The sequence below is a fragment of the Caretta caretta genome, chromosome 10 (genome assembly GCF_965140235.1).
Source record: "Caretta caretta isolate rCarCar2 chromosome 10, rCarCar1.hap1, whole genome shotgun sequence".
Lineage (NCBI taxonomy): Eukaryota > Metazoa > Chordata > Testudines > Cheloniidae > Caretta > Caretta caretta.
In genome coordinates, this window is record NC_134215.1 from 82,833,643 (window position 1) to 82,846,441 (window position 12,799).

General features: G+C 47.5%; 1 long non-coding RNA gene across 1 annotated transcript in view; it reads right to left on the reverse strand.

Moving 5' to 3' along the window:
* Window positions 1-2,706: 2,706 nt before the first annotated feature.
* The window catches only part of LOC142073432 (uncharacterized), a 179,929-nt gene continuing 169,836 nt past the window's right edge, over window positions 2,707-12,799 (reverse strand). Inside the window, exon 4 of the long non-coding RNA XR_012670329.1 lies at window positions 2,707-4,849. This is a non-coding gene — a long non-coding RNA (uncharacterized LOC142073432). The remainder of the gene's footprint in view (window positions 4,850-12,799) is intronic.

The following is a 12,799-nucleotide window of genomic DNA, read 5'->3' on the forward strand; positions in this document are numbered from 1 at the left end:
CATCAGACTTAGGGTATGTCTACACTACAAAATTAGGTCGAATTTATAGAAGTCGGTTTTGTAGAAAGCATTTTTATACAGTCTATTGTGAGAGTCCCCACACAAATGCTCTAAGTGCATGTAGTTGGCGGAGTGTGTCCACAGTACCGAGGCAACCGTCGACTTCCGGAGCATTGCACTGTGGGTAGCTATCCCACAGTTCCCGCAGTCTCTGCCGCCCATTTGAATTCTGGGTAGAAATCCCAGTGCCTGATGGGGCTAAAACATTGTCGCGGGTGGTTCTGGGTACATTTCATCAGGCCCCCCTTCCCTCCCTCCTCCCCTCCATGAAAGCAAAGGCAGACAATCGTTTTGCACCTTTTTTCTTGAGTTACCTGTGCAGACTCCATACCACGGCAAGCATGGAGCCCGCTCAGCTCACCGTCACCGTATGTCTCCTGGGTGCTGGCAGACACGGTACTGCATTGCTACACAGCAGCAGTTTATCGCCTTTTGGCAGCAGACAGTGCAGTATGACTGGTGGCCGTCGTCGACGTAGTCCAGGGTGCTCTTTTAACCGACCTCGATGAGGTCGGGGCGCCTGGGCAAACATGGGAGTGACTCACCCAGGTCATTTCCCTTTTAAGTTTCATCTCATGGCAATTCAGTCCTACTGGCAGTGCGCTGTCTTTTAATCTGCAGCCAGCAGAAGACGATGGCCAGCAGTCATACTGCACTGTCTTCTGCTGAGCACCCAGGAGAGGACGATGGCTAGCGGTCGTACTCCACAGTCTGCTGCTGAGCACCCAGGAGATGACGATGGCTAGCGGTCGTACTCCACAGTCTGCTGCCGAGCACCCAGGAGATGACGATGGCTAGCGGTCGTACTCCACAGTCTGCTGCCAACAAGATGTATAAAGATAGATGAAGTGGATCAAAACAAGAAATAGACCAGATTTGTTTTGTATTCATTTTTTCCTCCCTCCCTCCGTGAAATCAACAGCCTGCTAAACCCAGTTTTGAGTTCTATCCTTGAGGGGGCTATTCAGTTTCTCGCAAAACCACCCTCTTTGTTGATTTTAATTCCCTGTAAGCCAACCCTGTAAGCCATGTCGTCAGTCGCCCCTCCCTCCGTCAGGGCAACGGCAGACAATTGTTCTGCACCTTTTTTCTGTGCAGGCGCCATACCACGGCAAGCATGGAGCCTGCTCAGATCACTTTGGCAATTAGGAGCACATTAAACACCACGCGCATTATCCAGCAGTATATGCAGCACCGGAACCTGGCAAAGCGATACCGGGCGAGTAGGCGACGTCAGCGCGGTGATGAGAGTGATGAGGACATGGACACAGACTTCTCTCAAAGCACGGGCCCTGGCAATGCGGGCATCATGGTGCTAATGGGCCAGGTTCATGTGGTGGAATGCCGATTCTGGGCTCGGAAAACAAGCATAGACTGGTGGGACCGCATAGTGTTGCAGATCTGGGATGATTCCCAGTGGCTGTGAAAATTTCGCATGCGTAAGGGCACTTTCATGGAACTTTGTGACTGGCTTTCCCCTGCCCTGAGGCGCAAGAATACCAAGATGAGAACAGCCCTCACAGTTGAGAAGTGAGTGGCAGTAGCCCTGTGGAAGCTCGCAATGCCAGACAGCTACTGGTCAGTCAGGAATCAATTTGGAGTGGGCAAATCTACTGTGGGGGCTGCTGTGATGCAAGTAGCCAACGCAATCAAAGATCTGCTGATATCAAGGGTAGTGACCCTGGGAAATGAGCAGGTCATAGTGGATGGCTTTGCTGCAATGGGATTCCCTAACTGTGGTGGGGCCATAGACGGAACCCATATCTCTATCTTGGCACTGGAGCACCAAGCCGGTAAGTACATAAACCGCAAGGGGTACTTTTCAATATGGCTGCAAGCACTGGTGGATTACAAGGGACGCTTCATCAACATCAACGTGGGACGGTCACATATTCAGGAACTCTGGTCTGTTTCAAAAGCTGCAGGAAGGGACTTTATTCCCAGACCAGAAAATAACCGTTGCGGATGTTGAAATGCCTATAGTTATCCTTGGAGACCCAGCCTACCCCTTAATGCCATGGCTCATGAAGCCGTACATAGGCAGCCTGGACAGTAGTCAGGAGCTGTTCAACTACAGGCTGAGCAAGTGCAGAATGGTGGTAGAATGTGCATTTGGATGTTTAAAAGTGCACTGGCGCAGTTTACTGACTCAGTTAGATCTCAGCGAAACCAATATTCCCACTGTTATTATTGCTTGCTGTGCGCTCCACAATATCTGTGAGGGTAAGGGGGAGACATTTATGGCGGGGTGGGAAGTTGAGGCAAATCGCCTGGCTGCTGGTTATGCACAGCCAGACACCAGGGCGGTTAGAGGAGCACAGGAGGGCGCGGTACGCATCAGAGAAGCTTTGAAAACCAGTTTCATGACTGGCCAGGCTACGGTGTGAAAGTTCTGTTTGTTTCTCCTTGATGAAACCCCCCGCGCCTTGGTTCACTCTACTTCCCCGTAAGCTAACCACCTCCCCTCCTCCCTTTGATCACTGCTTGCAGAGGCAATAAAAAGAAAAGGAGTACTTGTGGCACCTTAGAGACTAACCAATTTATTTGAGCATAAGCTTTCGTGAGCTACAGTTCACTTCATCGGATGCATACTGTGGAAACTGCAGAAGACATTATATACACAGAGACCATGAAACAATACCTCCTCCCACCCCACTCTCCTGCTGGTAATAGCTTATCTAAAGTGATCACTCTCCTTACAATGTGTATGATAATCAAGATGGGCCATTTCCAGCACAAATCCAGGTTTTCTCACCCTCCGCCCTCCCCCCACAAAACTCACACTCCTGCTGGTAATAGCCCATCCAAAGTGACCACTCTCTTTACAATGTGTATGATAATCAAGGTGGGCGATTTCCAGCGCAAATCCAGGTTTTCTCACACACACCCCTTTCGAAAAACCACACACACAAACTCACTCTCCTGCTGGTAATAGCTTATCCAAAGTGACCACTCTCCTTACAATATGTATGAAAATCAAGGTGGGCCATTTCCAGCACAAATCCAGGTTTTCTCACCCCCCACCCCACAAAAACACACACACACAAACTCACTCTCCTGCTGGTAACAGCCCATCCAAAGCGACCACTCTCCCCACAATGTGCACGATAATCAAGGTGGGCCATTTCCAGCACAAATCCAGGTCTTCTCACCCCCCCCCCCACACACACACATACAAACTCACTCTCCTGCTGGTAATAGCTCATCCAAACTGACCACTCTCCTTACAATGTGTGTGATAATCAAGGTGGGCCATTTCCAGCATAAATCCAAGTTTAACCAGAATGTCTGGGGGGTGGGGTAGGAAAAAACAAGGGGAAATAGGCTACCTTGCATAATGACTTAGCCACTCCCAGTCTCTATTCAAGCCTAAATTAATAGTATCCAATTTGCAAATGAATTCCAATTCAGCAGTTTCTCGCTGGAGTCTGGACTTGAAGTTTTTTTGTTGTAAGATAGCGACCTTCATGTCTGTAATTGCGTGACCAGAGAGATTGAAGTGTTCTCCGACTGGTTTATGAATGTTATAATTCTTGACATCTGATTTGTGTCCATTTATTCTTTTACGTAGAGACTGTCCAGTTTGACCAATGTACATGGCAGAGGGGCATTGCTGGCACATGATGGCATATATCACATTGGTGGATTTGCAGGTGAACGAGCCTCTGATAGTGTGGCTGATGTTATTAGGCCCTGTGATGGTGTCCCCTGAATAGATATGTGGGCACAGTTGGCAACGGGCTTTGTTGCAAGGATAGGTTCCTGGGTTAGTGGTTCTGTTGTGTGGTATGTGGTTGTTGGTCAGTATTTGCTTCAGGTTGGGGGGCTGTCTGTAGGCAAGGACTGGCCTGTCTCCCAAGATTTGTGAGAGTGTTGGGTCATCCTTCAGGATAGGTTGTAGATCCTTAATAATGCGTTGGAGGGGTTTTAGTTGGGGGCTGAAGGTGACAGCTAGTGGCATTCTGTTATTTTCTTTGTTAGGCCTGTCCTGTAGTAGGTGACTTCTGGGAACTCTTCTGGCTCTATCAATCTGTTTCTTCACTTCCGCAGGTGGGTATTGTAGTTGTAAGAATGCTTGATAGAGATCTTGTAGGTGTTTGTCTCTGTCTGAGGGGTTGGATAAATAAATAAAGTCAGTAAAGTCATTGTTGCTTCATATTCATGCATTCTTTATTAATTCATCACACAAATAGGGGGATAACTACCAAGGTAGCCCAGGAGGGGTGGTGGAGGAGGGAAGGACAAGGCCACACAGCACTTTAAAAGTTTAAAACTTTAAAACTTATTGAATGCCAGCCTTCTGTTGCTTGGGCAATCCTCTGGGGTGGAGTGGCTGGGTGGCCGGAGGCCCCCACCGCATTCTTGGGCATCTGGGTGAGGAGACTATGGAACTTGGGGAGGAGGACAGTTGGTTACACAGGGGCTGTAGCGGCAGTCTGTGCTCCGGCTGTCTTTCCTGCAGCTCAACCATATGCTGGAGCATATTAGTTTGATCCTATAGCAGCCTCAGCATTGAATCCTGCCTCCTCTCATCACGCTGCCGCCACCTTTCAGCTTCAGTCCTCTCTTTGCCACTTACTCTCTTCAGCCCGCCACCTCTCCTCCCGGTCATTTTGTACTTTCCTGCCCTCTGACATTGTCTGCCTCCACGCATTCGTCTGTGCTCTGTCAGTGTGGGAGGACAGCATGAGCTCAGAGAACATTTCATCACGAGTGCATTTTTTTCGCCTTCTAATCTTCACTAGCCTCTGGGAAGGAGAAGATCCTGTGATCCTTGAAACACATGCAGCTGGTGGAGAAAAAAAAAGGGACAGTGGTATTTAAAAAGACACATTTTATAGAACAATGGGTACACTCTTTCACGGTAAACCTTGCTGTTAACATTACATACATAGCACATGTGCTTTCGTTCCAAGGTCACATTTTGCCTCCCCCCACTACGTGGCTAGCCCCTCACCCTCCCCCCTCCCTGTGGCTAACAGCGGGAACATTTCTGTTCAGCCACAGGCAAACAGCCCAGCAGGAATGGACACCTCTGAATGTCCCCTTAAGAAAAGCACTCTATTTCAAGCAGGTGACCATGAATTATATCTCACTCTCCTGAGGGTAACACAGAGAGATAAAGAACGGATGTTGTTTGAATGCCAGCAAATATACACTGCAATGCTTTGTTCTACAATGATTTCCGAGTACGAGCTACTGGCCCGGAGTGGTAAAGTATCCTACCATGGTGGACAGAATAAGGCTGCCCTCCCCAGAAACCTTTTGCAAAGGCTTTGGGAGTACATCCAGGAGAGCCACGAATGCCAGGGCAAATTAATCATTAAACATGCTTGCTTTTAAACCATGTATAGTATTTTAAAAGGTACACTCATCAGAGGTCCCTTCTCCGCCTGGCGGGTCCGGGAGGCAGCCTTGGGTGGGTTCGGGGCGTACTGGCTCCAGGTCCAGGGTGAGAAACAGTTCCTGGCTGTCGGGAAAACCAGTTTCTCCGCTTGCTTGCTGTGAGCTATCTACAACCTCATCATCATCATCTTCCTCGTCCCCAAAACCTGCTTCTGTATTGCCTCCATCTCCATTGAAGGAGTCAAACAATATAGCTCGGGTAGTGGTGGCTGAACCCCCTAAAATGCATGCAGCTCACCATAGAAGCGGCATGTTTTGGGCTGTGACCCGGAGCGGCTGTTTGCCTCTCTGGTTTTCTGGTAGACTTGCCTCAGCGACTTAAGTTTCACACAGCACTGCTTCAGGTCCCTGTTATGGCCTCTGTCCTTCATGCCCTGGGAGATTTTGACAAAGGTTTTGGCATTTCGAAAACTGGAATGTAGTTCTGATAGCACGGATTCTTCTCCCCATACAGCGATCAGATCCCGTACCTCCCATTCGGTCCATGCTGGAGCTCTTTTGCGACTCTGGGACTCCATCATGGTCACCTCTGCTGATGAGCTCTGCATGGTCACCTGCAGCTTGCCACGCTGGCCAAACAGGAAATGAGATTAAAAAGTTCGCGGTTCTTTTCCTGTCTACCTGGCCAGTGCATCTGAGTTGAGAGTGCTGTCCACAGCGGTCACAATGGAGCACTCTGGGATAGCTCCCGGAGGCCAATACCGTCTAATTGTGTCCACAGTACCCCACATTCGACCCAGCAAGGCTGATTTCAGTGCTAATCCCCTTGTCGGGGTGGAGTAAGGAAATCGATTTTAAGAGCCCGTTAAGTCGAAAAAAAGGGCTTCGTCGTGTGGACGGGTGCAGGGTTAAATCGATTTAACACTGCTAAATTCGACCTCAACTCCTAGTGTAGACCAGGGCTTAGTGGACAACCACCACTGTCTCAAGGAGGGTGAAGAGAGCGAGGGACATCTGTCAAGCTCACGGTCTCTCCTCCGAGATGACATTTGATTTAGGACTCATGGCAGAAGGTAGGTCAGCTCTAAGGTGATGAACTGGAGATTTTCCCCAGCTTTACTGTCATTCGTCTGCAAGACAATGTGTCTGGTAATTAAGCAACATCGGGTGTTATTACTTAGGAAATCACCCGACAGCTTTAACGAAAGTGCAGTGAGAGCTCCAAGAGCGGATCTCCCGAGGTCTGGTATCGACAGGGAAAACCTCTGATGCTTCAGATGTAGAAGTAGAGAAGAAGCAGGAAAAGGCAGCGGGATATGTCACGTCTGCTCTTTGTGACCCAAACCATTCTGCACAGCTGTGGTGTCAACATCACTGGCTACGACTCCCCCACCCCCCCAGAGTCCAGGGGCACCAGGTTTGTATAATTTTTGGTGGTGCCCAGAATGGGTCCAAGCAGAGCCATCCCGTCCATAGTACAGACCGGGGCAACCACCCCAGGACAGTGCTTTGGGGGGCCCCGCGCTTCAGGGGGATGCGGGGTCCAAGTAGAGCCGACCCGTCCAGAAGACGGACTGGGGCAACCACCCCGGCCCCACGCTTTAGGGGCCCCCACAATTCAGGGGAACGTGGGGTTCAGGGCGGCCTGGGGGATAGTGGGGGGGCCTGGCGCCAGCAGCAACAAGTGACCCGGCCCCAGCCCACCCCACTCTGCAGGCTCCCGGTGTCACTAGGGGGAGGGGGCGGAAGCCGGAAAAAGGCAGGGGCGGAGCCTTCGGGGAAGGGATGGGATGGGGGGGGGGGGAGCAGGGGCGGGCTGTGGCCAGGTTGCTCATTGCTGCCAGTGTCAGGCCCCCCACTACCTCCCCAGGACGCTCTGGACCCCGCATCACCCTGAAGCACGGGGTCCCCCAAAGCACGGTAAGCCCAAACATTGGTGGAGCCAGGCCACTTTCCTAAATATTGGTGGAGCATGGGCACCGTGGACCCATATAACTCGTCGCCTATGCTAGTGTCTTGTATTCATCAGGAAGGTGCAGTGCTCCTATATACCTTAGGGCACTGATTTACCTGATCAAAAACATTTTACTAGGACCAAAAAAAAAGTCATATTAAAAAAAGAGCATGTTCCAGCCACACAATGATAGTGAATGGAGAAAGACAGCCGTGATAGAGAAGGGGGAGCTGTTTAGAGGATCTAATTACACAAAACATGGTTTAGGGCTATTGCAGCCCTGGTCCTAGCCTCATAAAGCCACACAGTGGGTGTCTGGAATTGAAGGAGAGCCTCATTAATCCTTTACTGCTTTTTTAAATTTAGCATTGGACTGTTTAGTCCTTTTCTAAGGCATCATATCGGTGACTAAAAGGTTCTTCCTTAAAGTAGGCATTTTTGTGTAAGTGAAATGCTTTTGCTTAAACAATAATTTTCTAGGTGGGGATGGGGAGTTATTTTTGGTTCAGAGAAGTGTTGAAAATTAATTTAAAAAGTTTCACAGGTGGAGAAAGGTCGCTGACATTTAAAATGAGACAAAACACACCAGCACCAAAGTGATGAGAAGTTGTAAAGGCTTCAACAAAGAACATTTGGCCCAGCCATCTTTGAATTATAAGGAGTACTTGCGGCACCTTAGAGACTAACCAATTTATTTGAGCATAAGCTTTCGTGAGCTACAGCTCACTTCATCGGATGCAGACTGTGGAAAGTGTAGAAGATCTTTTTATACACACAAAGCATGAAAAAATACCTCCCCCCACCCCACTCTCGTGCTGGTAATAGCTTATCTAAAGTGATCACTCTCCTTACAATGTGTACGGTAATCAAGGTGGGCCATTTCCAGCACAAATCCAGGTTTTCTCCTCCCCCCCCCGCCGTGTATAAAAAGATCTTCTAGTGCTTTGTGTGTATAAAAAGATCTTCTACACTTTCTACACAGTATGCATCCGATGAAATGAGCTGTAGCTCACGAAAGCTCATGCTCAAATAAATTGGTTAGTCTCTAAGGTGCCACAAGTCCTCCTTTTCTTTTTGCGAATACAGACTAACACGGCTGTTACTCTGAAACCTTTGAATTACAGTGACATAATTCTGTTTAGGTTTAATATAAAATAAGGCCATTCCTAACCAAAAACGTTGTTAAAATAAAGTGGACTGAGAAGGATCCCAAAGCCTTTAACAGATTGGCCACAAAGGCCTTACGCCCCATAGGGCAGAAGACAGGAGCCAGTTTGATACCAACAGTGTCACAAGCACGTTGTTAGGAGGGGAACCGAAGAAGAGCTTAGTATTTGTTTGTTGGTGTGGTAGGCAGAACATGATTATGAATTACCCAACTTTGCAGATGGCCACAAATCCAGAGTTAACTCAGCGTCTCTCACAGAAATCATCCTGGGATCTCTAGAGAGCAGAGTGAGTCAGGGATTACATTGTACATCTCATCAGAGGTCAGTTTCCGATCCTACTGCACCACCACCACCAAAGCCTGCTGCAGCGGGACCAGATGTCCCGATTTTATAGGGACAGTCCCGATATTTGGGGCTTTGTCTTATATGGGTGTCTATTGCCACCCCCAGCCCCTGTCCCGATTTTCCACAGTTGCTCTTTGGTCACCCTAGTTCCCCCCAAGCTCTCCCTTCCAGGTACTGAGCAACTCCAATGCTACCTAGCTTAGGAAGTCAAACAGCAGCCCAGCCAGAGGCGCAGCAGCATAGCTCCTTGCCACTTGCCCTCCTCAGCCAGCCACTGTTGGTCCAGACAGCGTCTTTTCAGTAGTGCTCTAATGAATAATGGAGCGTTAACACACTGCAGAAATGGCTGCTGGATACTCCTGATTTTACACCTCCAGCTACTACACGAGAAAGCATTCGCCTATATTGTTTGAAGTGTGTGAATTGCAATAAGCATGCATCCCACTCACTGGTTTACCAATGAAGTAGCAGGAACAAGTTTCTTTGAGGAAGCAGCGGGCTCCCCTCTGACCTGCTCTCACTCTGGTAGTCCTTCCCTGGTTTCCCCTTGAGCAGAGATTGTCTGCAATGTGCTGCTGTTTTTTCATTTGCCAGTGCTTAAAAGGATTGAAAAGATTAGGGGATTTCAATTTAGCAGCATGTCAGACAGCTTCCTGCTTGTGAATAACATGCACTAATCAATAACAGTAGACCACAGCCCACAAAACTGCTGTAAAGTGAAAACAATAATAATAATTTTGAAAAACCCAGAGATGTGTGCTTTCAGTTTCTTTAACTGATCGCACTTGGTTAATGGTTTGTAAAGCACAGGCCAATATAAAAGTAAAATTGCCTAACTTGAACCAGATGTGCAATCTGTCATCCTAGAGGTTACTAAAGATCTCATTTTATTTGCATCTAACTCAAGGGTATTACTGATAGAGAAGGAAGAGACAAAGCAGTCCTTAGATCCCTAATCAATTGATACTCTGATCTCAGTCCTCTAATAACCTTTGCATAGTTAAAGCTAATATGGTAAGATAACCATAGATTAAAACCAGGTCTATCAACATCTGTCATGCAAAATGTCATCATAGACAGCATAATGGAAGTTATGTCTTTGCGTTGGGGCTGCACAAGGGCTGGCTGTTATTAAAACGTGTAGTGTCAATCAGTACTCTGCGATCAGCACTAAGATATCATTGTCATTCGTCGTAGCGTGACTTTCCTCCCCCCACCCCCTTCTCTTTTCACTTTGATTGGAATACAGCCTCCTGGGAGACATGAACTCATCACAAATGGCTTCCCAGGGATGGGAGCAAATGAAATGTAACAAATCTCCATTTGCAATTTTTGGAGCACGTGGCTGGAATGGAAAATTGGAATCTGGTGCCGAGATCTTTCCTTAGTGTATCACAGTGCAGTTAATAGTTCCTGCCTGCTAAAATAAACCCATTATCACCTTCATCTTTCATTTCCAGCAGAGCTAAATAATATAGTAAAATGGCACAGCTGGTCTCATTTAGTCCAGGATTTTTCACTTTCGCAATGTATGCAAAAGGAAAAATGGTTTATTTCAGTTTTCTTGAGAGCTCTATTACACTGTAGTGAAAATGGTGCTTTTAATGTACCGTTGTGGCACATTAAAGCTTCTGTGGTGATGCAGAGCTAATACAGGTGATGAACTTTACACACACACACTCAGTGCTATAGCCATGGAAAGTTTCTGAAACATACAGTTGTGTACTCAGTTAGTCCAAGACTCCAGGTTTTACTCTTTAAAGTCCTTCAAGCTTTAGTTTCACTTGGGGCTTTCTCTGTTTCTTCATCAAAGCCAGGATTTCTCTCTCTCTTCATGGGGAATATAAGTAGGGGCATAAGCGAGCAGATCGAGGGACGTGATCGTTCCCCTCTATTCGACATTGGTGAGGCCTCATCTGGAGTACTGTGTCCAGTTTTGGGCCCCACACTTCAAGAAGGATGTGGATAAATTGGAGAGAGTCCAGCGAAGGGCAACAAAAATGATTAGGGGTCTGGAACACATGAGTTATGAGGAGAGGCTGAGGGAGCTGGGATTGTTTAGCCTGCAGAAGAGAAGAATGAGGGGGGATTTGATAGCTGTTTTCAACTACCTGAAAGGGGGTTCCAAAGAGGATGGCTCTAGACTGTTCTCAATGGTATCAGATGACAGAACGAGGAGTAATGGTCTCAAGCTGCAGTGGGGGAGGTTTAGATTGGATATTAGGAAAAACTTTTTCACTATGAGGGTGGTGAAACACTGGAATGCGTTACCTAGGGAGGTGGTAGAATCTCCTTCCTTAGAGGTTTTTAAGGTCAGGCTTGACAAAGCCCTGGCTGGGATGATTTAACTGGGAATTGGTCCTGCTTTGAGCAGGGGGTTGGACTAGATGACCTTCTGGGGTCCCTTCCAACCCTTATATTCTATGATTCTATGATTCTATGAATAGGAGCTCCAGGCAAAATTGAAATCTCACATTAATGCCTACTCATACCACTAAAGTGAAAGGAAATCAATGTTTCCATGATAAACCCCAGTGTCAGTCGATTATTATAATTGGTAGGAATCTGCTCCAGCTGAAACTTGTTCCAGGATGATGATTTTATTTTATTTTGTAACTTCACAGTTGTCATCTTCAGCCAACCGGATGGCTAAACAAAGCAGAACTTGCTGGCCTGGTAGCTTTAAACAGCTTCATGTTCTTCGAATGAAATGGCAAAGCACTTCCTCTTGGCTGGCCTGCTCAAGTTCAGTTACTCCCACTCTCTCTCTAGGGACATAGATGGCTCTCTGAGCACCCCGCAAACGTTGATCTTATCCTCACAACCCTGCTCTCTGGTTGCTCGGTGTTATCCTCCTGTCACAGGTGGGGAAGGGAGTAGGTAGAGTAAGTGACTTTGCAGGAATTCCCTGGGGGATCTGGGAATAGAACCCAGCTGCAATGATGTAACCGCTAGACAACAGGTCCTATGGCAAAACTCCCATTAATTCCAATGGGGTAGGATCGGCGCTTACTTGCTTTGGCTGTTTGCTTTTCATCTCACCTACCCTGAGGGCTTTGACTGAGGACATGCAGGTGGGCAGTACTGACAAAATGAGCCTTCCCATCTCCTGCTCTGTATTATATTAATGACCCATAACTGAAGGTGTCCCAATGCAGATTGTGACATGATTGTCTATTACACTCTTCCAGGCCAATGACTTGTGTATTAAAGCTCCCCAGTTGGGACCCCACAGGCTGCACCGTAATCTGTCTCCCAAGAGGTAGCTACTATGTGATGATCTGCTCACTAGGGCGCTACTCTATAGTATCTCTGTGTGCAAAACCCCCTTTCACAAAACCCCAGAGCTGCAGCAGGGGGCCCTTAGCAAGCCTCCAGGGTCAGGTCTTTGCAGCCAATTGGTTCTAAACAGGAGGGAGCTGGTTCAAGTGCAAAATTGTGTTTGAGAGAAAATAAATGTCTAAAAGCATCATGCCTGAGAAAGAGAAAAGCTGGGCAAAAATGATGGCAGAAGTCTCCCTTGAAACCTCAAAAGCCAGGAGACTCAGGGACTATATGAAATTTCCATCCTTAACTCAACCTGCTGAAGTATGTGTGCCAGTGATCCACAAAACAACAACGATACCAGGTAACGTGGCTCATTTAATCAGAGGATCACTGAGAAGGGGGTAAGTATTGTAATAGTACAGAAAGGTAGATTGAGGTACAGATAAGTTAAGCGGCTTGACCAAAGCCAGGGATAGGATTTCACTCTCTGAGTCTCGATTCTCCATTTTCCGCTCTAACTACTAGTTATTCCAAGATTCCAGGTTTAAATCTTTAAAGTTCCTCTTGCCAGGCCACATGATTATCTTGCATAATGGCAGAGTTGTGATCCTTAAGCAAATGACCCTTATGCCGGAGAGCTGTATCTTTCTCATTTTAA